The sequence below is a fragment of the Nerophis lumbriciformis genome, linkage group LG31 (genome assembly GCF_033978685.3).
Source record: "Nerophis lumbriciformis linkage group LG31, RoL_Nlum_v2.1, whole genome shotgun sequence".
NCBI lineage: Eukaryota > Metazoa > Chordata > Actinopteri > Syngnathiformes > Syngnathidae > Nerophis > Nerophis lumbriciformis.
This window is the reverse complement of record NC_084578.2, coordinates 16,669,271-16,695,355: the sequence shown is the minus strand read 5'-3', so window position 1 is coordinate 16,695,355 and position 26,085 is coordinate 16,669,271. Positions and strand designations below refer to the sequence as shown.

Sequence of the window (26,085 nt, the reverse complement as noted above, 5' to 3'; positions counted from 1 at the left end):
GCTCAACACAAAAAGGACATAAACACGCTTTTAATGACAATATTCCTGCTGTGGGAGCACTTGCATTCAGAGGAGAGGAACTACGACATGTTTAGATACACGTTTCACGCATTACTAACACCAGATGTGGATTGTTACGATCGTGCTTTGATTGTCAAATATGTTTCGCAATGTAAAATTTAATATTTTTAGCTGAATAAATGCTACTGATATTCTGTACATTATATGTTGCACAAGTTAATGGTCAACATATCTTTGCATGACAATGTTTTAACCTTCTCTGTTAATAAATTGCAATATTCAGCCTGCTAAATATTCCGTAATTGAATGAACTGATTATTACTGCATTACCTTTGACAGCCCTAGTTTATTTATTATTATCAATATTATGTTTATTTTTATTTTTTACACAAAATGGAGTTTAATTTTTTTTTTAATGTTTAGTTTTGATTCCTATGTTTTTTTTCTATCAAGTCTGTGTATAGTGAAGAGAAGTGAATTATATTTATATAGCGCTTTTCTCTAGTGACTCAAAGCGCTTTTACATAGTGAAACCCAATATCTAAGTTACATTTAAACCAGTGTGGGTGGCACTAGGAGAAGGTGGGTTAAGTGTGTTGCCCAAGGACACAACGGCAGTGACTAGGATGGCGGGAGCGGGGATCGAACCTGGAACTCTCAAGTTGCTGGCACGGCCACTCTACCAACCGAGCTATAACGCCCCTATAACGTATATATGTTTCTTTCTACAAGTTAATGGTTGTCATATCTCTGCATGACAATGTTTAGACTTAGACTTAGACAAACTTTAATGATCCATCCATCCATCCACCCATCCATCCATCCATCCATCCATCCATCCATCCATCCATCCATTTTCTACCGCTTGTCCCTTTTGGGGTCGCGGGGGGTGCTGGAGCCTATCTCAGCTGCATTCGGGCGGAAGGCAGGGTACACCCTGGACAACTCGCCACCTCATCGCAGACTTTGATGATCCACAAGGGAAATTGTTCTACATAATTGCTCAGTTACAAAGGATGGAAAAACTAAGGATGGAAAGGGTAATGCACACAAGGGCACGCAAAGAGAGCGAAAACAAAAGGTATAAATTATACTAAAAATGTATCATAGTTGCAATATAAAATATAGCATATATGTAATATTTACCTGCGATGAGGTGGCAACTTGTCCAGGGTGTACACCGCCTTCTGCCCGATTGTAGCTGAGATAGGCTCCAGCGCCCCCTGCGACCCCGAAATGTAGTAAACGGATGGATGGATGTAATATTTACACATTATACATCTTGTACATAATAAATAACATATATATGTATGTATACAGTATATACAGTTCAAATATATTACATTTAAACCTTCTCTGTTAATAAATTGCAATATTCAGCCTGCTAAACATTCTGTAATTGAATGAACTGATTATTACTGCGTTACCTTTGACAGCCCTAGTTTATTTATTATTATTAATATTAGGTTTTTTTGTTTTTTTTTTACACAAAATGGAGTTTAATTTATTTTGTATGTTAAGTTTGATACCTGTATATTTTTTTAATCAACTCTGTGTATATTTGTTTCTTCAAAAAAACTACAATAAAAATGTATTCTAAAAAGTAATAAACATATTGAAAAAACATTTTAAAATACATGTAAAAAAAAAGATATAAATAATAAATAATGAATAAAGACAACATAGAATAGTTGCAATAATAGCATTTAGTAAAATAGAGAATGTTCAGTAAAAACCTTTATTAAGAGGTGTGCATTTATTAGGGACCGCAATGTCCCTTTGGGACAGAGGACCCTATTGTAATTGTAAGGTTTTATTATTATTATTCCGCCGCCTATTTGAGCTGTAATTTGACCCCTTTAACATGCTTCAAAACTCACCATATTTGACACACACATCAGGACTGGCGAAAATTGCCATCTCATAAAAAACAAAACCCCAAAACTCAAAATTGCGCTCGAGCACCCCCTAGGAAAAAATACAGACAAAACTGCTTGTAACTCCCGGTAGGAATGTCGTAGAGACATGAAACAAAAAACAACCTCTATGTAGGTCTGACTTAGACCTAGATTTCATACATTGACATCCTTCAGCAAAAATCAACAGGAAGTTGGCAATTCCCCCTTCAAAACAAAGGTTTTGTAAAAATAGTTACTTTTGCCTCTTTGAGCTGTAATTTGACCCCCTTACATGCTTCAAAACTCACCAAACTGGACACACACATCAGGACTGGCAGAAATTGTGATCTAATAAAAAACCCAACCCCTGTCATGTCTGTGTAATCATGTTTTGTCTTAGTCATGTTTTGTTTAGTTATTTGACTCTTTCGTTTCTGGCTTTTCACTCCCTTGTCTTGTTTCCATGATTACCCATTAGTTTCACCTGTTCCACGTTTGGACTCATTGTGCACTCTTGTTTGTCACCATAGCAACCCATTAGTTTTCACCTGTCACGTCACGCACCTGTTTCACGTTTTGAGTCACGCACCTGTTTTCGTTAATCATGTCTGTAGTATTTAAGTTCATTGTTTTTCAGTTTGTCTTTCTGGTGACATCCCCACATTTATGCTCTGCACATTTCTGACTCTTTTTTCATGTCCATCGTTCACGCTGCTCCTTTTTGTCCATGCCAAGTAAGTTTTGTATATTATTGCCACAGTTAGTGTTTTTTGTTGTTCATAGTTTTTGCCTTTGTGCAAGTATTTGGTTTCATAGTTTGTTCTCCGCCATTGCGCGCGCCTTTTGTTTACTTCCTTGTTTTGTATTTATAGTGTTTAAATAAAAATGTACTTACATTCCCGTCTCACCCGAGCCAACTTTCCGTTGCATCCCGGAAAAGCAAACACCCAGGACCAAGTCATGACAACCCCAAAACTCAAAATTGCGCCCCTAGGAAGAAAACACAGACACAACTGCTCCTAGGAAGAAAACTCAGACAAAACTGCCTGTAACTTCCAGTATGAATGTCTTAGAAAACCTCTATGTAGGTCTCACTTAGACCTACATTTCATATATTGACAACCCCCATTAAAAATCAACAGGAAGTTTGCAATAACCCCTTCAAAACAAAAGTTTTGTAAAAATCGGTCACCTTTTTTCAAACATTATCTCCTCTGAGTGCGTTTGTCGTGTCGGCTTCAAACTAGCACAGGAGAGAGATTGAACCCTTCTGATTAAAAGTTGACCAATTAGTTTTAATTACTGCTCCGGTTTGGATTTTATGTGCGGTCAAAGTCAGTCCCGTCCATCGCTGCTTGTTTATTTTGTATCATTAATTTTGTGGCTAGGCTTGTCTGGAGCGCACTCCAGCTCGCTAGGTGGCGCAAGTGCACTGTCGTGTCCGGCGAGCCTGACACGGCATCGAGAAGAAGGCCGTCGGCGGTGTGGACACTGCAGCACATACATGCGAGCCCACGGCCGCTCCATCTCTTCTTGTTCCTTCCACGCCACCATCGGACCACCGGAGCCACGCAAGGCATCAAGTGTTTGGACGAGGAAACAACTCGAAGATTTAGCCTTCTCTAACCACCCGTGAGTAGGCTGTTTGTGTATTTTTGGGGGGGTTGGGGGGGCTGCGGAGGATGATAGAAAAAGCTTGCTAATAGTGCCTGTCTTTATGTCATATCACGCGGGCGAATTTTCACGCTAGGTGGGTTTGCTAAATATATAATCGCTGGTGGGTTTTTATTTTATGAATAACTTGCATCATTTCGCCGTGGAGTGGTGGTGCGTTTAAAAAAAGACAAAAAAAAAGACAAAAAAAAAAAAAAAAGGAGACGGTGCAGGGCTTTGTGGCTGTCACGTCACCTCAGGTTTACCCTGACAGTGCTGCCTGCTGAGGTCCACCCGGGATACCGCGTCACGCAGCCGGTGGGTCCGAGCAATCACGTATTAAATGTTGTTGTTGCAACGTATTAAATGTTGTTGTTGTTGCAACGTATTGCTGCTGTGCTATGCAGGTGTGCGATGCAGTGAGATACCCCCGCTTATGCATGGAGGATAGACACCACGATGCATGCCGGAGTGCATCGCGAGGGGGGTTTCATGTCGTGCTGCACGATTTTGTTTAAAAAAATAGCGATTTTTCGCTTCAAAATTGCGATTCGATTTGAGATTTTCTTCCTAGGGATGGACGATACGGCTGAAAATTCCATCCATCCATCTTCTTCCGCTTATCCGAGGTCGGGTCGCGGGGGCAGCAGCCTAAGCAGGGAAGCCCAGACTTCCCTCTCCCCGGCCACTTCGTCCAGCTCCTCCCGGGGGATCCCGAGGCGTTCCCAGGCCAGCCGGTAGAGATAGTCTTCCCAACGTGTCCTGGGTCTTCCCCGTGGCCTCCTACCGGTCGGACGTGCCCGAAACGTTCGGGTGGCATCCTGACCAGATGCCCGAACCACCTAATCTGGCTCCTCTCGATGTGGAGGAGCAGCGGCTTTACTTTGAGCTCCTCCCGGATTGATTGATTGAAACTTTTATTAGTAGATTGCACAGTGAAGTACATATTCCGTACAATTGACCACTAAATGGTAACACCCGAATAAGTTTTTCAAGTCGGGGTCCACTTAAATTGATTCATGATACAGATATATACTATCATCATAATACAGTCATCACACAAGATAATCGTCAGAGTATATACATTGAATTATTTACATTATTTACAATCCGGGGTGTGGGATGTGGAGGGGCGGGGGTTACGTTTGGTTGATATCAACACTTCAGTCATCAACAATTGCATCATCAGAGAAATGGACATTGGAGGACTGACTTGGTAGGATATGTACAGCAAGTAGTGGACATAGAGAGAGAGATCAGAAAGCATAAGAACAAGTATATACATTTGATTATTTACAACCGGGGGATGTGGGATGTGGAAGGGGGAGGGTGTTAGTTTGGGGTTGAAGTTGCCTGGAGGTGTTCTTTTAGTGCGGTTTTGAAGGAGGATAGAGATGCCCTTTCTTTTACACCTGTTGGGAGTGCATTCCATATTTGATGTGGCATAGAAGGAGAATGAGTTAAAGGCCTACTGAAATGCGATTTTCTTATTTAAACGGGGATAGCAGGTCCATTCTATGTGTCATACTTGATCATTTTGCGATATTGCCATATTTTTGCGGAAAGGATTTAGTAGAGAACATCGACGATAAAGTTCGCAACTTTTGGTCGCTGATAAAAAAGCCTTGCCTGTACCGGAAGTAGCAGACGATATGCGCGTGACGTCACAGGTTGTGGAGCTCCTCACATCCGCACATTGTTTACAATCATGGCCACCAGCAGCGAGAGCGATTCGGACCGAGAAAGCGACGATTTCCCCATTAATTTGAGCGAGGATGAAAGATTTGTGGATGAGGAAAGTGAGAGTGAAGGACTAGAGGGCAGTGGGAGCGATTCAGATAGGGAAGATGCTGTGAGAGGCGGGTGGGACCTGATATTCAGCTGGGAATGACTAAAACAGTAAATAAACACAAGACATATATATACTCTATTAGCCACAACACAACCAGGCTTATATTTAATATGCCACAAATTAATCCCGCATAACAAACACCTCCCCCCTTCCGTCCATATAACCCGCCAATACAACTCAATCCCACAGCCCAAAGTACCGTTCACCCCCCCCAAAGTTCATGCAGCACATATATTTCCCCAAAGTCCCCAAAGTTACGTACATGACATGCACATAGCGGCACGCACGTACGGGCAAGCGATCAAATGTTTGGAAGTCGCAGCTGCATGCGTACTCACGGTACCGTGTCTGCGTATCCAACTCAAAGTCCTCCTGGTAAGAGTCTCTGTTGTCCCAGTTCTCCACAGGCCAATGGTAAAGCTTGACTGTCATCTTTCGGGAATGTAAACAATGAAACACCGGCTGTGTTATCCGGCACACCAGTCAGGGGGTGCATTCTACGGCGGGGGTGCGTTATCCGGCACAACACCTGCCGCGATACACCGCTTCCCACCTACAGCTTTCTTCTTTGCTGTCTCCATTGTTCATTGAACAAATTGCAAAAGATTCACCAACACAGATGTCCAGAATACTGTGGAATTTTGCGATGAAAACAGACGACTTAATAGCTGGCCACCATGCTGTCCCAAAATGTCCTCTACAACCCGTGACGTCACGCGCAGACGTCATCATACCGAGACGTTTTCAGCAGGATATTTCGCGCAAAATTAAAAATTGCACTTTAGTAAGCTAGTATTGGCATGTGTTGCAATGTTAAGATTTCATCATTGATATATAAACTATCAGACTGCGTGGTCGGTAGTAGTGGGTTTCAGTAAGCCTTTAATACCTTTGTTGGATCGGAATCTGGGTTTAACGTGGTTAGTGGAGCTCCCCCTGGTGTTGTGGTTATGACGGTCATTTACGTTAAGGAAGTAGTTTGACATGTACTTCGGTATGTCAAACTACTTCCTTAACGTAAATGACCGCCATAACCACAACACCAGGGGGAGCTCCACTAACCATGTTAAACCCAGATTCCGATCTAACAAAGGTCTCAACTCATTCTCCTTCTAAGGATGACAGAGCTTCTCACCTTATCTCTAAGGGAGAGCCCCGCCACACGGCGGAGGAAACTCATTTCGGCCGCTTGTACCTGTGATCTTGTCCTTTCGGTCATAACCCAAAGCTCATGACCATAGGTGAGGATGGGAATGTAGATTCACCGGTAAATTGAGAGCTTTGCCTTCCGGCTCAGCTCCTTCTGCACCACAACGGATCGATACAGCGTCCGCATTACTGAAGACGCCGCACCGATCCACCTGTCGATCTCACGATCCACTCTTCCCTCACTCGTGAACAAGACTCCGAGGTACTTGAACTCCTCCACTTGGGGCAAGATCTCCTACCAACCCGGAGATGGCACTCCACCTTTTTCCGGGCGAGAACCATGGACTCGGACTTGGAGGTGCTGATTCCCATCCCAGTCGCTTCACACTCGGCTGAAAATTGTATGTTTAAAAAAAACAACCTAATTTTTAAGATGTGGAGGCTTTTATTTTGCTGTGGTGATGCGCCACGATCAATCTAGGGGAAACCCCTCTTTAATGTACAGTATGGGCCGCGTGGTTCAAAACCTGCTTTAAGTCTAAAGTGCCTTTACTTTTGGTGTGATCTGCTTGAAAAATAAGGAGGTATGTTCAACATGTTTACAATAAGCTAGCAGTTTTTCTTGTAGGGCTGCACGATTTTGGGAAAAATATATGACCGAAATAAACTTATTTCATTCATTCATTCATTCAATACGGCTGAAAACTGTATCACCATATAAGTTGTTTACATTAGTTGAAATCGATAATTATTCATATATTTTTTTATCACCGATGAAAAATATGGATCGAGAGTAAAAAATATATTAAATGTCAACATTTTGGTTTTAAATATAACTATCAAGGCAGAAAGGAAACAACCATGGAAAGTACTCGATGTAAACACAATTCTAAAATCATAGTAAAAACAAAACAATAACGTCTTTAAGTTAAGGTGCAAAACTATGTAAGAAATTCTTAAAGGGGAACATTATCACAATTTCAGAATTGTTAAAACCATTAAAAATCAGTTCCCAGTGGCTTATTATATTTTTCGAAGTTTTTTTCAAAATTTTACCCATCATGCAATATCCCTAAAAAAAGCTTCAAAATGCCTGATTTTAACCATCGTTATAAACACCCGTCCATTTTCCTGTGAGGTCACAAACAAACATGGCGGAAAGAACAGCAAGCTAGAGCGACATTAGCTCGGATTCAGACACGGATTTCAGCGGCTTAAGCGATTCAACAGATTACGAATGTATTGAAACGGATGGTTGTAGTGTGGAGGCAGGTAGCGAAAACGAAATTGAAGAAGAAACTGAAGCTATTGAGCCATATCGGTTTGAACCGTATGCAAGCGAAACCGACGAAAACGACACGACAGCCAGCGACACGGGAAAAAGCGAGGACGAATTCGGCGATCGCCTTCTAACCAACGATTGGTATGTGTTTGTTTGGCATTAAAGGAAACTAACAACTATGAACTAGGTTTACAGCATATGAAATACATTTGGCAACAACATGCACTTTGAGAGTGCAGACAACCCAATTTTCATCAATTAATATATTCTGTAGACCTACCCTCATCCACGCTCTTTTCCTGAAAGCTGATCTGTCCAGTTTTGGAGTTGATGTCAGCAGGCCAGGGAAGCTAGGGTCGATATTCTTCTCTTGATCATCTTCGGTGGCATAAGGGACGGTGTGAGCCAAGACATCCAGGGGGTTTAGCTCGGTCGTCTGCGGGAACAAACTGCCGCCATTGCTTGCCGTGCTACCGAGGTCTTTTTGTCCCTGAATTGCTCACACACTCCGGCAGATTCAATGGGGGTCTGGCGGCAGATTTCTTTGACTTTATCGTTGGAAATGCATCTGCTTTGAGTGTCGCAGGATATCCACACATTCTTGCCATCTCTGTCGTAGCATAGCTTTCGTCGGTAAAGTGTGCGGAACAAATGTCCAATTTCTTGCCACTTTCGCATCTTTGGGCCACTGGTGCAACTTGAATCCGTCCCTGTTCGTGTTGTTACACCCTCCGACAACACACCGACGAGGCATGATGTCTCCAAGGTACGGAAAACAGTCGAAAAAACGGAAAATAACAGAGCTGATTTGACTCGGTGTTTGAGAAAATGGCGGATTGCTTCCCGATGTGACGCCACGTTGTGACGTCATCGCTCCGAGAGCGAATATTAGAAAGGCGTTTAATTCGCCAAAATTCACCCATTTAGAGTTCGGAAATCGGTTAAAAAAATATATGGTCTTTTTTCTGCAACATCAAGGTATATATTGACGCTTACATAGGTCTAGTGATAATGTTCCCCTTTAATTATGTGTAATATTATAATTTGTAAACAATTTGAGATATTTTTCAAACTAATTAAGGCCAATAGTTCTTAAATAATAGACTTTATACAGTATATCTGTTCATACAATATATTGCCTAAATTTGTTCTCACATTAAAGAAAAACAGGTGTGGAGGCTTTTATTTTGCGGTGTCGATGCCGCGATCAATCTCGGGGAAACCCTGAGTTGGTTGTCTTTAATGTACAGTATGGGCAGCATGGTTCAAAACCTGCTTTAAGTCTAAAGTGCCTTTACTTTTGGTGTGATCTGCTTGAAAAATAAGGAACTATGTTCAGCATGTTTACAATAAGCGAGGGGTTTCATGTAGGGCTGCACGATTTTGAGAAAAAAACAACAATTGCGATTCGATTTGAGATTTTCTCTTTAGGGATGGACGATACGGCTGAAAATTGTATGACAATATCGTTTTTTTTGTTGTTTTTTTTTTACATTGGTCGAAATCGATAATTCATATTTTTTATGACCTATTGGAAAAAAAAAAAAAAAAGAAAAAAAAAAAATATATATATATATATATATACACACACACACGCATATATTAATGGAAATAAAACAACACAAATGTTAAAAAGAAAATGGTAAGAGTGTAATGGTACATCATCATCATGGTTCGGTACATACAAAATCCAGGAGCCTATAAGTTGAAGGTGTGTTAATAAGCACAATTATGAATTCCATCTACCTGGTACACAAATCTGTTTATCACAGTCCAAATGTCTTTGTTGTATCCCTCTTTGCATGCTTGCGTCACATTAAAGGGGAACTGCACTTTTTTGGAATGTTGCCTATCAATCACAATCATTATGAGAGACAAGAAGACGAAAGGTTGTATTTTTTGCATTTTAACATCTGCTCGTTCTTGGTGGCTAGCAATGCAGCTAATGGGAGCAACCAATTCTACCTTTAAATCACTTTAAAAATGCATTCAAAAACCGTCAGCAATACTTCATTTACGCAAAATCGCATTTGAGTTTGTAATGCACAACACAATCTGTACTGACTGAAAAAACATGAACAATCATATAATAGAGTCTGTAAAGTATTAGCCCACATTTCAAATTTTTTTGTACACAGCTAGCCAGACACCATATGCTGTCTGTCATGATACATGCATGACGTGCTGCGTGTATCATGATCAATATCAAGTGTGACTCACTCGATGGACAGTTGTCTGTTTGGTCTATCTGGCCAGGGACGCTTTTTCCAGTTTATTTGGATAAGCACTCCATTTATGTCGAAATAGCATGGCTTCAAATTCCACATTCTGCAGCTTCGAGTCACTTTCACCTCACTCTCTCGGCTTCCGTCTGCTCCCAACATCTCAGTCTTCCTTTGTACTGGCTTGTCAATGCAGTAGTTCATCCTTCATATATTCAGGTTCAAAAAGATAAGGTGGTGAATTCTCGTTTGTCCAAAAATAGTCGTCTTCGTCGTTTGTTACCGAATCTGTCATGATTGGAGGATACACGCCTTTGTTTCCCGAAGTAGAACACAGTTGTTGCCAGAAGTGGGAAGTGTGCTGCTTTGGAAACGAAAATAAATGTGCCGAGGAATTAGTGATAAAAATAACCAAAATACGGCAAATATTGTACATATTATATGTTGTTATGAACGTGTTTGTTACTACATTATATATGTATACTTGCAGTGTGTATACAAAATATTGATGAAGGCTTTGAAGGCTACAGCAGTGACTTACATTAGCCACATCTTCCAAGCATTTTTTAATCATCTTTAAAACAAAAAAATTAATAAAAAAGACATGTATGATTCTTGTCTCTCATAATGATTGTGAACGATAGGCAAAATTCCCCAAAAAGTGCAATTCCCCTTTAAGGTCCATATTGAACAGTTATTGCTTACATTTGTATGCCAGCTGTTAATATAAAAATTTATTTATTATGGCAAATAAATACAAAAATCGCTAAGCAAAACAAGCTATTATTTTTTTTCTTCCCAAGGTCCCTTGTCTACGTCCAATCTGTTTGTGTGTTTACTTGCATGGAAGCAGTTCTCCAACCCTGTTGAACCTCCCCTGTCAAGAAAGCTGCATGCAGCCATGAGGGTCCACTGGCTATATGTTAGTAAACACATGCAGTGGCAGTAAAAAGGACACTACTGCTCCTCCTCAGGCTACTATATAGTTTGCTGGCTGTAAGTGGAAGTATCTTGTTATGTTACTGTAATGCATAACTGGAGGCAACAAGAATAGGATCCATCACCTTCACTCAGCCCCATGTGGACGAAACAGCATCTGTCATTAATCCATATGCTCCCTGCCTCGAAGACATTGTTGTTTTAGCCCTGATGGATGCACTATTGCTACCTAAACCACAATAGAAACTCAATCCATTTCTTCAGCGTTTGCAGGCTGATGGGTGCAGATGAGGTTACATGTATAAAGAAGACCATAGGGAATTGGTGTCTGTTGACATTTTGACAATAATCCAGCTGATTAATACCTAGGAAAGAACTTGGCTCACATCTGTATATTTTACAGTTATTGAGAAAAAAGTGTCTAGATGAAATAACTACAATTAAATAATGGAATTAATGATGACTATTGTTTTGGTTTGTCCGTCATCAGCCCCTTCATTTAATGTTAAATGGGTATCTACTCCAGTTTTTCGGAACAAAGTACGTGAATAACTATACACGCATGTGCATTTTCTACTTTGTGACTAGTAGTACACCAAATAATTACCTAATTAGATATTCAAACACAGTGCTACTGTTCAAACTGTGTGTAATGTAACAGTGGTCAAACATATTAAATATACTTGTTAAATAAAACCTCTGCCTCACATTTTACATTGCAAAACATATTTGACAATCAAAGCATGATCGTAACAATCCACATCTGGTGTTGTTAATGCGTAAAACGTGCATCTAAACATGGCGTAGCTCCTCTCTTCTAAATGCAAGTGCGCCTACAGCAGGCATATTGTCATTACAAGCGTGTTTATGCCCTTTTTGTGTTGAACTACAAAAACATTTAATAAAAGCAAAGTAATTGTCCAGTCATGGTAACATGAACATTATTTAGGAGAGGGATTCTCAAACAGTGGTGCGTGTACTACTAGTGGAAGGCGGGCTCCATCAAGTGGTACGCCAAAGAACCACTTAATTAAATATTTAAACAAAGTGTTAATGTTCAAACTGTGTGTAATGTGGCCAAAATATTGAATACACTTGTTAAATAAAATCTATACTCTGTTTTTAATGAATATTTAGGCCTACTATGCTACTGTATTTTAAAGGAGCTGGTGGGCTCGCTGCAGTCAGCCAAGTTTTAGAACTGTCTGCATTACTTTATTTACAATAAATAAATAGATTATCAATTATTGACGTTTACTAATTGATTTTATAATCGTCCATGTCCGAATTGCAATGCATCTAAAAATCAATTTCCCCCACCTCTCATAATAACTGTGGTAAAACTTCCGACGGTTAAATTAAATTAAGTTAAAATTATCGAAAAACGGTGGTTAGCCACATTTTGATATACTAATGGACCGACTAGTGTTAGCTTGCCAGCTGGCTTAAATGGTAGCATGAACACAAGAGACATTAACGTCTTTCCTCATTAAGAAACGTCATACCGCAATCTAAACCTGCATCAAAACATTACTACCTAAACAACTAAGATATTCACATTGAACATAAAGACTATGCACGGTGATCAACAGAAAGTGAACTCGCATGACGTCACATAAATCGGAAGTAATGCAAAGTAAGCACCCAAATTGTATTAATTAAATAAAACATTCTAAACGTTTAAAAATTAAAATGGAAGAAGATAAACACATTTAAACACTCAAATAAAATGATATGTCTCTTATGAAGCCAGAACAATGTTTCTTCTGCCAAAAAAGTATATTGTATGTCTATTTATTTTAGTTAATAATAATAATAATAAAAAAACCTAGTTAAAAGATTTCAAGGGGACGGTGTGGCGCAGTTGGTAGAGTGGCCGTGCCAGCAACCTGAACGTTCCTGGTTCAATCCCCACCTTCTACCAACCTCGTCACGTCTGTTGTGTCCGTGAGCAAGACACTTCACCCTTGCTCCTGATGGGTCGTGGTTAGGGCCTTGCATGGCAGCTCCCGCCATCAGTGTGCGAATGTGTGTGTGAATGGGTGAATGTGGAAATAGTGTCAAAGTGCTTTGATTACCTTGAAGGTAGAAAAGCGCTATACAAGTATAACCCATTTACCATTTACCATTTTAGTGTGTGTATAATTACTTTTTGATCACGTTCAACCTGATCATTTTGGTCTCAATAACTGTGATATGATGTTTCATATTGTTACTAGTTTGTAATAATAAACAGTGTAATGATTTTTAGTACAAGGTATAAGAACAAAATTGTCCAATTCAATGCTTGCAATATAAAGGAAAGCAAAGTACCGGTAAGCACTCCAATTGTATTTATTAAAAAAAAACATTCTAAACGTTTAAACATTAAAATGAAAGAAGATAAACACATTTAAACACTCAAATAGAATGATACGGCTCTTATGAAGCCAAACAATAATGTTTCTTCTGCCAAAAAAGTATATTGTGTGTCTTTTAATTTTAGTTAATAATAATAATAATAATAAAAAAACCTAGTTAATCACAATAACTGTGATACAAAATTTTATGTAGTTTGTAATAATAAAACAGTGTAATTAATTTTTAGTACAAGGTATAAGTACAACATTTTCCAATTCAAGGCTTGCAATATAGAGTGCAGCATTCAAAAACAAACATTGGAAAAAAACAAAAAAAACAAGCTCAAAAGCATTTGCTTACTCTCTTCGACCAATTCATGCACTCTCAGCTTTTGTGTAGCACATGGGAATAAGACCTATTTTTTCATGCTATTAACTGCTGAAACTTCTGAAATGACTTGCTCAGCTAACAAACCAGGCCATGCATGCAAGAACCTTGAGCTAAAGTAATGCTGCATTTAGTTTCTACTGTTGGGTAAGGAGTCCGGGTACTTTTGGGTCCTCAGTTGTCCCTCTTAGTGATGAGACTAGTTTAGACAATGAATTTGGACGAAAGCAAGGGTTAGGGGTTGGCACAAATAAAGCTGCATAACCCCAGCGTGCGTGACTGAAACATTCTTCACTTCCCTAAGGGTCACCACATCAACGCTGCTCCGTCACCCGTGCCACTAAATTATGGTGAAGAGTGGGCCGCGGGTTGTGGCCGTTATTCACGCGCTATACTTAAAGACTGTGACGCGCTTGCTTATGCATAATGCATCACTCTTACTTGAGGGAAGACGTATACAAAAAAACAAGTGTGTTCATGGTCAGGTTCATGTTGTGTGTTGTCTGTGTGCACCTCAGATCACCTTACTCAAATGAAGGGGCAGTCTGCAACTATTTTAAGAAAATTGGGAGTTCTCAGGGAAAACACAAAAGAGAGGGTGAATGCTCATGTCAGACAATGTTAGCATCACAGCACAGATGACAACGCAGTCAGTGAGTACACACGCCAAGGCCTTCACAGTACAGGATACAGTGGACACCCACTCTTTGTGAGAGTTGGTAGGGTTGTGTTCTATGGAAAACTGTTTTGCATACCTTGAATTTGATGCTCTTTGATGTGATTGTTTTGTGTTGTACTGAATTTTATGGACTGACCTATTTTACATGTGTGGGTCGATCTTTTAAAGTTTAAATGGAAATAGATAGCGTATTTTCCGGACTATAAGCCGCTACTTTTTTCCTTCGCTTTGGACCCTGCAGCTTATAAAACGGTGCGGCTAATTGATGGATTTTTCTTTATCAATCAACATACTTGCCAACCTTGAGACCTCCGAATTCAGGAAATTTCAAGTATTTCTTATATATATATATATATATATATATATATATATATTTTTATAAATAATCCGTTCATGAATGAGTATATCCGTTCGGCCACCGTGTTCAATGGAGAAGTCTGATCTACAAGATTTGCAGGTAGCATACCCCTTCCAATTCGAGCTGTCCTGGATGAACTGAAATTATTTTTTCCAATCATTTTGGAACATGTAAGCGTACTCTATAGAATCTCCTCTCTGGTCAACAAAAGCACCATGAGGATTCTGGCGGGAACTCTCGTTCAACCCTTTTTCGATTACGCATGCACCTCCTGGTACCCTAGCACCTCCAAAACCCTCAAATCTAAACTCCAAACATCCCAGAACAAGCTAGTCAGATTACTTCTAGACCTCCACCCCAGATCCCACCTCACTCCTACCCATTTCTCCAAAGTGGGCTGGCTCTGGGTGGAGGACAGAGTAAAACAACTTGCACTGAGTCTAGTCTATAAAATCCGCTACACCTCCCTGATACCGAAGTACATGTCAAACTACTTCCTTAACGTAAATGACCGCCATAACCACAACACCAAGGGGAGCTCCACTAACCACGTTAAACCCAGATTTCGAACTAACAAAGGTCTTAACTCATTCTCTTTCTATGCCACATCAATGTGGAATGCGCTCCCAACAGGTATAAAAGAAAGGGCATCTCTATCCTCCTTCAAAACCGCAATAAAAGTTCACCTCCAGGCAGCTACAACCCTAAACTAACACCCTCCTCGGATTGTTAATAATCAAATGTAAACAATCAAATGCAGATACTTTTTTTATGCCTTCTGATCTCTCTCTCTCTCTCTCTCTCTCTCTGCCCACTACTTGCTGTCCATATCCTACCAAGTCAGACCTACACTGTTCCAATATCCATTTCTCTGTTCTCAATTGTTGATGACTGATAACAACCAAACCCAACCCCCCCCGTCCCCCTCCACACCCCGGATTGTAAATATTGTAAATAATTCAATGTGATGATCTTGTGTGATGACTGTATTATGATGATAGTATATATCTGTATCATGAATCAATTTAAGTGGACCCCGACTTAAACAAGTTGAAAAACTTATTCGGGTGTTACCATTTAGTGGTCAATTGTACGGAATATGTACTTCACTGTGCAACAACCTACTAATAAAAGTCTCAATCAATCAATCAAACTTCTTCTTCTTACTCGTCGTCGCCATGTCTCTTCTTCGTTCTTCTGCTTCGTCTCTGTTATGTTTTTGGACATCACTACTTGCCGTAGTTTTGAAGCAATGCATGTTGGGAATACGGATGTTGTGTGTCAGTGTATTAACGAGCCGGCTGGAATAAACACACGCTGAGAAATAGCTCTGTGCCTGTCTACTTTATGGGTTATAGATAAACCTATGGATAACGGAGACATATATAATAGTCTCCTTTTCAGGTGAGAGAGGACACTAAAGGCAGTGCCTTTAACGCACGCCCCCAATACAGGTAAAAGCCAGTAAATTAGAATATTTTGAAAAACTTGATTTATTTCAGTAATTGCATTCAAAAGGTGTAACTTGTACATTATATTTATTCATTGCACACAGACTGATGCATTCAAATGTTTATTTCATTTAATTTTGATGATTTGAAGTGGCAACAAATGAAAATCCAAAATTCCGTGTGTCACAAAATTAGAATATTACTTAAGGCTAATACAAAAAAGGGATTTTTAGAAATGTTGGCCAACTGAAAAGTATGAAAATGAAAAATATGAGCATGTACAATACTCAATACTTGGTTGGAGCTCCTTTTGCCTCAATTACTGCGTTAATGCGGCGTGGCATGGAGTCGATGAGTTTCTGGCACTGCTCAGGTGTTATGAGAGCCCAGGTTGCTCTGATAGTGGCCTTCAACTCTTCTGCGTTTTTGGGTCTGGCATTCTGCATCTTCCTTTTCACAATACCCCACAGATTTTTTATGGGGCTAAGGTCAGGGGAGTTGGCGGGCCAATTTAGAACAGAAATACCATGGTCCGTAAACCAGGCACGGGTAGATTTTGCGCTGTGTGCAGGCGCCAAGTCCTGTTGGAACTTGAAATCTCCATCTCCATAGAGCAGGTCAGCAGCAGGAAGCATGAAGTGCTCTAAAACTTGCTGGTAGACGGCTGCGTTGACCCTGGATCTCAGGAAACAGAGTGGACCGACACCAGCAGATGACATGGCACCCCAAACCATCACTGATGGTGGAAACTTTACACTAGACTTCAGGCAACGTGGATCCTGTGCCTCTCCTGTCTTCCTCCAGACTCTGGGACCTCGATTTCCAAAGGAAATGCAAACCAAACCAACCCAAACCTGGGGTGCCATGTCATCTGCTGGTGTCGGTCCACTCTGTTTCCTGAGATCCAGGGTCAACGCAGCCGTCTACCAGCAAGTTTTAGAGCACTTCATGCTTCCTGCTGCTGACCTGCTCTATGGAGATGGAGATTTCAAGTTCCAACAGGACTTGGCGCCTGCACACAGCGCAAAATCTACCCGTGCCTGGTTTACGGACCATGGTATTTCTGTTCTAAATTGGCCCGCCAACTCCCCTGACCTTAGCCCCATAGAAAATCTGTGGGGTATTGTGAAAAGGAAGATGCAGAATGCCAGACCCAAAAACGCAGAAGAGTTGAAGGCCACTATCAGAGCAACCTGGGCTCTCATAACACCTGAGCAGTGCCAGAAACTCATCGACTCCATGCCACGCCGCATTAACGCAGTAATTGAGGCAAAAGGAGCTCCAACCAAGTATTGAGTATTGTACATGCTCATATTTTTCATTTTCATACTTTTCAGTTGGCCAACATTTCTAAAAATCCCTTTTTTGTATTAGCCTTAAGTAATATTCTAATTTTGTGACACACGGAATTTTGGATTTTCATTTGTTGCCACTTCAAATCATCAAAATTAAATGAAATAAACATTTGAATGCATCAGTCTGTGTGCAATGAATAAATATAATGTACAAGTTACACCTTTTGAATGCAATTACTGAAATAAATCAAGTTTTTCCAAAATATTCTAATTTACTGGCTTTTACCTGTATTGTTGTCCGGGTGGAAATCGGGAGAAATTCGGGAGAATGGTTGCCCCGGGAGATTTTCGGGAGGGGCACTGAAATTCGGGAGTCTCCCGGGAAAATCGGGAGGGTTGGCAAGTATGAATCAATCAATCAATCAAAGTTTATTTATAAAGCCCCAAATCACGAGTGTCTCAAAGGGCTGCACAAGCCACAACGACATCCTCGGCTCAGATCCCACATCAGGGCAAGAAAAAACTCAACCCAATGGGATTACAATGAGAAACCTTGGAGGGGACCACAGATGTGGGGATCCCCCTTGGGCGACTGGTGCAATGGACGTCGAGTGGATCTAGTTCATAGTTTGAGAGTCCAGTCCATAGTGGGGCCAGCCGGTGATTGTCTTGGGTGGAGACAAGTCAGCAGCGCAGAGACGTCCTCAACTGATGCACAGATGAGTGGTCCGCCCCAGGTCCCGACTTTGAACAGCTAGCGCATCATCTGTTGTTACCTAATCTGTGCCCCTTTATCTCCACGAAGGAGAGGGGGGCATAGCAGAAAAGAGACGGCAGATCAACTGGTCTAAAAGGGGGGTCTATTTAAAGGCTAGAGTATACAAATGAGTTTTAAGATGGGACTTAAATGCTTCTACTGAGGTAGCATCTCTAACTGTTACTGGGAGGGCATTCCAGAGTACTGGAGCCCGAATAGAAAACGCTCTACAGCCCACAGACTTTTTTGGGGCTCTGGGAATCACTAATAAGCCGGAGTTCTTTGAACGCAGATTTCTTGCCGAGACATATGGTACAATACAATCAGCAAGATAGGATGGAGCTAGACCATTTAGTATTTTGTACGTAAGTAGTAAAACCTTGAAGTCGCATCTTAAGTGCACAGGAAGCCAGTGCAGGTGAGCCAGTATAAATACCTTAAGATTATAATGTTTTGTATTCAACAAAAAGTTTTCACAAAACACCCGCAGGGACACTGAAATGGTGTGTTATTGTTTGTGCTATGGCGCCATCTTTTGGACGAGTTTGCTGACTGTACTCACTACGCTCTCCTTCTGTTTAGTGCTTTGAACGACAATTTCAAGTGCTGTTCCGTCTGCTAGTCATCCGTTGCGTGTCTACTCGTATGGTCTCTTCATTCATCACACAAAGCAATGTTTGTAAGATTTACAATATAACTAAAATTAGTCATAGTAGTCATACTTACCCATACTAAACTGTCACCTGTTTAATAGTAGTGTTTTCATGCATGTTTGTACGTGGTATTGTAATGTAGTAAAGCTAGTGTCGTTTATGTCCATCCATCCATCCATTTTCTAGCACCTTTTGGGGTTGCGGCGGGCGCTGGAGCCTATCCCAGCTGCATCCGGGCGGAAGGCGGGGTACACCCAGGACAAGTCGCCACCTCATTGCAGGGCCAACACAGATAGACAGACAACATTCACACTCACATTCACACACTAGGGCCAATTTAGTGTTGCCAATCAACCTATCCCCAGGTGCATGTTTTTGGAGGTGGTAGGAAGCCGGAGTACCCGGAGGGAACCCACGCAGTCACAGGGAGAACATGCAAACACCCCACAGAAATACCCCGAGCCCAGGGATTGAACCCAGGACCGTCGTATTGTAAGGCACACGCAGAAACCCCTGTCGCACCGTGCTGCCCACAAGCGTATGGGTTAGTATTATTAACTTACAATTGCATTCTTTTTGTATTGTTTCAGTTTCACAAATTCTTCAGTAAATTCACCAAAATGTCACCGTGGAGTACTGAGTCTCCCGCATCTAGTGGGTCCATGATGATGACTTCTGTTTTGTTTGATCAGCCGTTTTACTGCCGTGTACAAAATAAACTAATTTCGTAACATATATACCTGCGGCTTATAGTCCAGTGTGGCTAGTATGCGGATAAAATATTGTTGTCTTCTAAAATTTTGTGGGTCTCGCTTGGATAGCGGTGCGCTCTATTGCTGGGACGTTATTGACGTCACGTCCGGCTCATGTCCCGCCCAATAAATATTGGTGGTGGTCAAGCCAGCTCTGTTTTCAATGGGTACTAGGCGCCATTTAGCCTTTCTCGAAAAAAAAAAAATTCTATGCTTGTGTTGTTTTCGGCTGTACAAACCGTTCAATTTGCAGAAAGGATAAACGTTTCTTCAGAGGTCCTTGAGAGGTTATAAAAAAGGGGCGGAAATGTGCAAGATTTGTGGAAACGACTAGAAAAGCATGCAGCAGTGTTGGCATTAACACAATTTTTGTGTCTTTTTCCGCATTGAAATCAGAAAGGACGCGCAATAATAGAAGCCCGCGGTGTCGCAGATTTAAATTTTTTTATTTTACCGCCCGGTTTTTAATATTTTATTTTGTATTTGATGGATTATCGCTTTCCGCCGGTGTTTTGTTTTGTTTATATTTGCCGGGTAAAATTTCCATCACCGTTTATTGCATTTTTATTGATCGTAAATTTTGATTCGCCGAAAGTTTTGAATACTGCCTCAGTTTGCACTCGGACAACTTTAGTGCGAGAGGCTGTCAAAAGAAAGACTTCATGGTAAAAAGTAAGGTGAGTGTGAAGTCAACCTTTTTAACTTCATCCTGTGCCATGTCTCCAGTAAATTACTTGTTTTAGTCTTTGTGAGTCCATGGAAGCTTCACTTTTATCTCCTGCTGTATCGACATCGTTTGAGGCTAGAGACGGGCTAGCTGTTAGCTTCAAGCTAACCAGCACCCGACCAGACTCCTCCACCCGAAAAAACATACTTTGCAGGTCAACAAACGGGTCAAATATTTGTCTTTTGAAGTGTGACCTGTATGTCTGTTGATCAAGTATGATTTGCATTCACTTATGTGTGTGTGTAAAAGCTGCATATATTATGTGACTGGGCCGGCACGCTGTTTGTTATGGAGGAAAAGCGGACGTGACGACAGGTTGTAGAGGACGCTAAAGGCAGTGCCTTTAAAGGGGAACATTATCACAATTTCAGAAGGGTTAAAACCATTAAAAATCAGTTCCCAGTGGCTTATTTTATTTTTTGAAGTTTTTTTCAAAATTGTACCCATCACGTAATATCCCTAAAAAAAGCTTCAAAGTGCCTGATTTTAACCATCGTTATATACACCCGTCCATTTTCCTGTGACGTCACACAGTGATGCCAACACAACCAAACATGGCGCATAGAACAGCAAGGTATAGCGACATTAGCTCGGATTCAGACTCGGATTTCAGCGGCTTAAGCGATTCAACAGATTACGCATGTATTGAAACGGATGGTTGTAGTGTGGAGGCAGGTAGCGAAAACGAAATTGAAGAAGAAACTGAAGCTATTGAGCCATATCGGTTTGAACCGTATGCAAGCGAAACCGACGAAAACGACACGACAGCCAGCGACACGGGAGAAAGCGAGGACGAATTCGGCGATCGCCTTCTAACCAACGATTGGTATGTGTTTGTTTGGCATTAAAGGAAACTAACAACTATGAACTAGGTTTACAGCATATGAAATACATTTGGCAACAACATGCACTTTGAGAGTGCAGACAGCCCAGTTTTCATCAATTAATATATTCTGTAGACATACCCTCATCCGCTCTCTTTTCCTGAAAGCTGATCTGTCCAGTCCATTTGGAAATGCATCTGCTTTGAGTGTCGCAGGATATCCACACATTCTTGCCATCTCTGTCGTAGCATAGCTTTCGTCGGTAAAGTGTGCGGAACAAACGTCCAATTTCTTGCCACTTTCGCATCTTTGGGCCACTAGTGCAACTTGAATCCGTCCCTGTTCGTGTTGTTTCACCCTCCGACAACACACCGACGAGGCATGATGTCTCCAAGGTACGGAAAACAGTCGAAAAAATGGAAAATAACAGAGCTGATTTGACTCGGTGTTTGTAATGTGTTAGAGAAAATGGCGGATTGCTTCCCGATGTGACGTCATCGCTCCGAGAGCGAATAATAGAAAGGCGTTTAATTCGCCAAAATTCACCCATTTAGAGTTCGGAAATCGGTTAAAAAAAAAAAAGGTCTTTTTTCTGCAACATCAAGGTATATATTGACGCTTACATAGGTCTGGTGATAATGTTCCCCTTTAAGGCACGCCCACAATATTGTTGACCGGGTGGAAATCGGGAGAAATTAGGGAGAATGGTTGCCCCGGGAGATTTTCGTGAGGGACACTGAAATTTGGGAGTCTCCCGGGAAAATCGGGAGGGTTGGCAAGTATGCCCTACGTCCGTGTTTTACTGGATATGTACCGCTCCGTACAGCGGTAGTCATTAATTTTACTTTTTGAAACCGATACCGATAATTTCCGATATTACATTTTAAAGCATTCATCGGCCGATATTATCGGACATCTCTAGGAAAAACACTCTAGTCGTAAACGACGCGTGCAACAAACATGGCAGCTTAGAGGCAAAGTTAAAGCATGAAATGCATCCTTTCCCGAGCAAAAACGCTGCATATTTATCCGAGAGAGTCTTGATACCGATTTCCTTGACCCAGTCTCACACAAAAAAGTTGGAGACCTCCATGCTTTTCCAAGTTTCCATCTGTTTTGTCGTGTAGAATGGCGTCTGGAGCACAAGCGTTTGATATGTCTGGGAACGCGACCGGCGTAATCCTTTATCACTCTACAAATCTTTTTTTGATAAAGTATAGGGATTCCATTGCATAGTTTCGTTTTTAGCTCGTACTGTGTCTGCTTTTGCAGGAAGATTTTGATTTTCTACTCAGGTAGTTTGCGCGCTGCTTGGTGTACAACAGCCATCTTAGCTTGGTTAACCACCAGGTTTTCACGTCCGTAAAGAAGTCACGTGTCGGATTGCCAGCAAATACGGTACAGTGCAATATGTGTGAGCTCGAGAACTTTGTGTGAAAAGGGCTACAAGTGGTTGATTGAATTTATAAGAACAGAAGGAACGTGACTGGTTTTGTGATGAAGTAGATCAATAATGTACGTTTAATACAAAGTGAAATTAAATGTGTGTGTGAGTCATCTGGCTTCAATTGATCATGTCTCCATTTGAGTCTCCAGTTTTCAGTGCCTCCGAAATGTGTGCATGCCAGTTTGAGAGTTTCCTTGCAGGTATGCACATTTTCCTGCCAAGTTGTTTTTCATAAATCACGACGTTCGCGTATAAAGTGGACTACATCACTTTCAAGCCCTGATTTGTGGATACCGGCCCTTATAAACGAGACTCCTGAACGTTTGTTTCAATACCATTCTGCTCCATAAAAAAAATACCTCAGCAAAGTGTCAGCAATGGCTTGGTGGTGGCTCCTGGCTTTGTTGCAATATTTCCTTCCTTTTCGCCAGCAAACTTGACGCTATTGACAGACTTCCACACAATTACAAAGAAACAATCAATCATCAATTGCTGTGCCTATCCCCATTGTGGCAGTACAGATACGTAATCTGGAAAAATTGGCAACGCTTTTGATTTAAATGGTACCTTGGTTGTCGGCCTGACTGGTAGGAGAGAACCCTAATTAGTATGCAGGAAATGTAGAAAATCTGCAATTCCAAAAGTACTAATTAACTTAATTAGTTTAAATTCCATATATCTATATACAGTAGTGGCTTGTATATAAGTAAAAATAACCCTGTATTTTCTGAACTATCGCAGGCTGCAACAACAATTGATTGATTGATTGAGACTTTTATTAGTAGATTGCACAGTACAGTACATATTCCGTACAATTGACCACTAAATGGTAACACCCGAATAAGTTTTTCAACTTGTTTAAGTCGGGGTCCACGTCATACTTGCCAACCTTGAGACCTCCGATTTCGGGAGGTGGGGGGTTGCGGGGGGCCTGGTCGGGGGTGGGGCGGGTTAAGAGGGGAGGAGTATATTTACAGCTAGAATTCACCAAGTCAAGTATTTCATATATATATATATATATATATATAGATATATAGATATATATAGATATAGATATATAGATATATATATATATATATATCTATAGTCCGGTGCGGCTTATATATGGACTTTTTTTTTCTTTCTATAAAGTACGAATTGAGGCTATAAAGTGTGTTTTATCCGATTACTCCATTACTTGGACAAACAAATTGCTAAATTACTCGATTATTAAAATAATCTATAGCTGTAGCCCATGTCTATGTGAACATGCACAGCAGTGGACCAGATGAAACTAGCACAGAGACTACGCGTTGTAACAGCTTGTGTGTTTAAATCAACCTAATAACGTGGAATTTGTCATGATGTGGCTGCAGACGTAGTCACTGTGGAGTCGGCTGAGCCCATCAATAATTCAGGCCACGTGGAGGAGCTGTGAAAACACTTCCCTCGTTTAATAAGATCAACTCTGTTTCCTGAGCTGTTCCTAAAGGTACAGTCAGACAATGAATAGATTGTTTTTATTTTCGGAAACTTTTTGAAAGGGCCTGTTCTGAAGGGGAATTAATTAAGTACTCTCTTCCTATTACCGCATATATTATTTCATCCACCACTTTACAGGAAGTATTAAAGCTTGTGCTGCTCCATTTGTGATACAGCTGTGAATAAAAGAAAACGTGGAGTGGTGGACGTATGGTTGTTTTTATAAGGGCTTTATGAATAAAGTTGGTATGCCATGGTATATGGGGTATGGTTCACATCTAGCTGATGTGCAGCTTGTTTTGTCAGCCCTGGAGCGACGAAGGTTATAGAGGTCAAGCCCTAGCCTTCTCAAATATCTCAATACTAATCGATTAAGCACAACACCTTCTGGCTAAACGTGATTTCTAATGGAAAGGAATTTTCATTTCATTTGTCATTTTAGGCTTCATTTACATCAAAAGCTAACTGTATTTTAAAGGGGATTTATTATGCAAAACCAGCTTCTCTTACCTGATGGTACCTGCTTTTGTGTATTGGATATGCATAAGCCGTGAACATTTTACATCAAAACTTGGAGGCATTGTGAGATATTTATACAATAATCTTGCCTTCTTTCATATTTCATAGTATTGGAATTTGCTAGGAATTGTGACATTTTCTGACCTGTGACGTCAGAGGATATCTCCCTATATGGTAAACATTTACCCATAGACTTTTGTGCAAGTCCTCCAGTCCGACGCTGTAGTCAATAAGCACCTTCTTTTTCCTTTACCCTCTTGTTGTGGAACAGACAGGCTCGTACATGAACATGCATCCTCCACTGTTGCCACTTCTAATACAAAGTAGCGTATGGTTCAAACTCATATCTGTCAGTAGAGTCCATATGGAGACAGTCAGAAAGCAGCTTTAAAGGCCTACTGAAATGCGATTTTCTTATTTAAACGGGGATAGCAGGTCCATTCTATGTGTCATACTTGATCATTTCGCGATATTGCCATATTTTTGCTGAAAGGATTTAGTAGAGAACATCAACGCTAAAGTTCGCAACTTTTGGTTGCTGATAAACAAGCCTTGCCTGTACCGGAAGTAGCAGACGATATGCGCGTGACGTCACAGGTTGTGGAGCTCCTCACATCCGCACATTGTTTACAATCATGGCCACCAGCAGCGAGAGCGATTCGGACCGAGAAAGCGACGATTTCCCCATTAATTTGAGCGAGGATGAAAGATTCGTGGATGAGGAAAGTGAGAGTGAAGGACTAGAGGGCAGTGGGAGCGATTCAGATAGGGAAGATGCTGTGAGAGGCGGGTGGGACCTGATATTCAGCTGGGAATGACTAAAACAGTAAATAAACACAAGACATATATATACTCTATTAGCCACAACACAACCAGGCTTATATTTAATATGCCACAAATTAATCCCGCATAACAAACGCCTCCCCCCTCCCGTCCATATAACCCGCCAATACAACTCAAACACCTGCACAACACACTCAATCCCACAGCCCAAAGTACCTCCTGGTAAGAGTCTCTGTTGTCCCAGTTCTCCACAGGCCAATGGTAAGGCTTGACTGTCATCTTTCGGGAATGTAAACAATGAAACACCGGCTGTGTTATCCGGCACAACAGTCAGGGGGTGCATTCTACGGCGGGGTGCGTTATCCGGCACAACACCTGCCGCAATACACCGCTTCCCACCTACAGCTTTCTTCTTTGCTGTCTCCATTGTTCATTGAACAAATTGTAAAAGATTCACCAACACAGATGTCCAGAATACTGTGGAATTTTGCGATGAAAACAGACGACTTAATAGCTGGCCACCATGCTGTCCCAAAATGTCCTCTACAATCCGTGACGTCACGCGCAGGCGTCATCATACCGAGACGTTTTCAGCAGGATATTTTGCGCGAAATTTAAAATTGCACTTTAGTAAGC

At 41.1% G+C, this 26,085-nt stretch overlaps 1 protein-coding gene across 2 annotated transcripts in view; it reads left to right on the top strand.

Annotated features, from left to right (window-relative positions):
• Positions 1-3,382: 3,382 nt before the first annotated feature.
• Positions 3,383-26,085, top strand: part of adarb1b (adenosine deaminase RNA specific B1b) — a 330,371-nt gene continuing 307,668 nt past the window's right edge. For both annotated transcript variants that reach the window (XM_061926523.1, XM_061926524.1), the window contains exon 1: positions 3,383-3,551. The gene's annotated coding sequence lies outside the window, so the exon portion shown is untranslated. The remainder of the gene's footprint in view (positions 3,552-26,085) is intronic.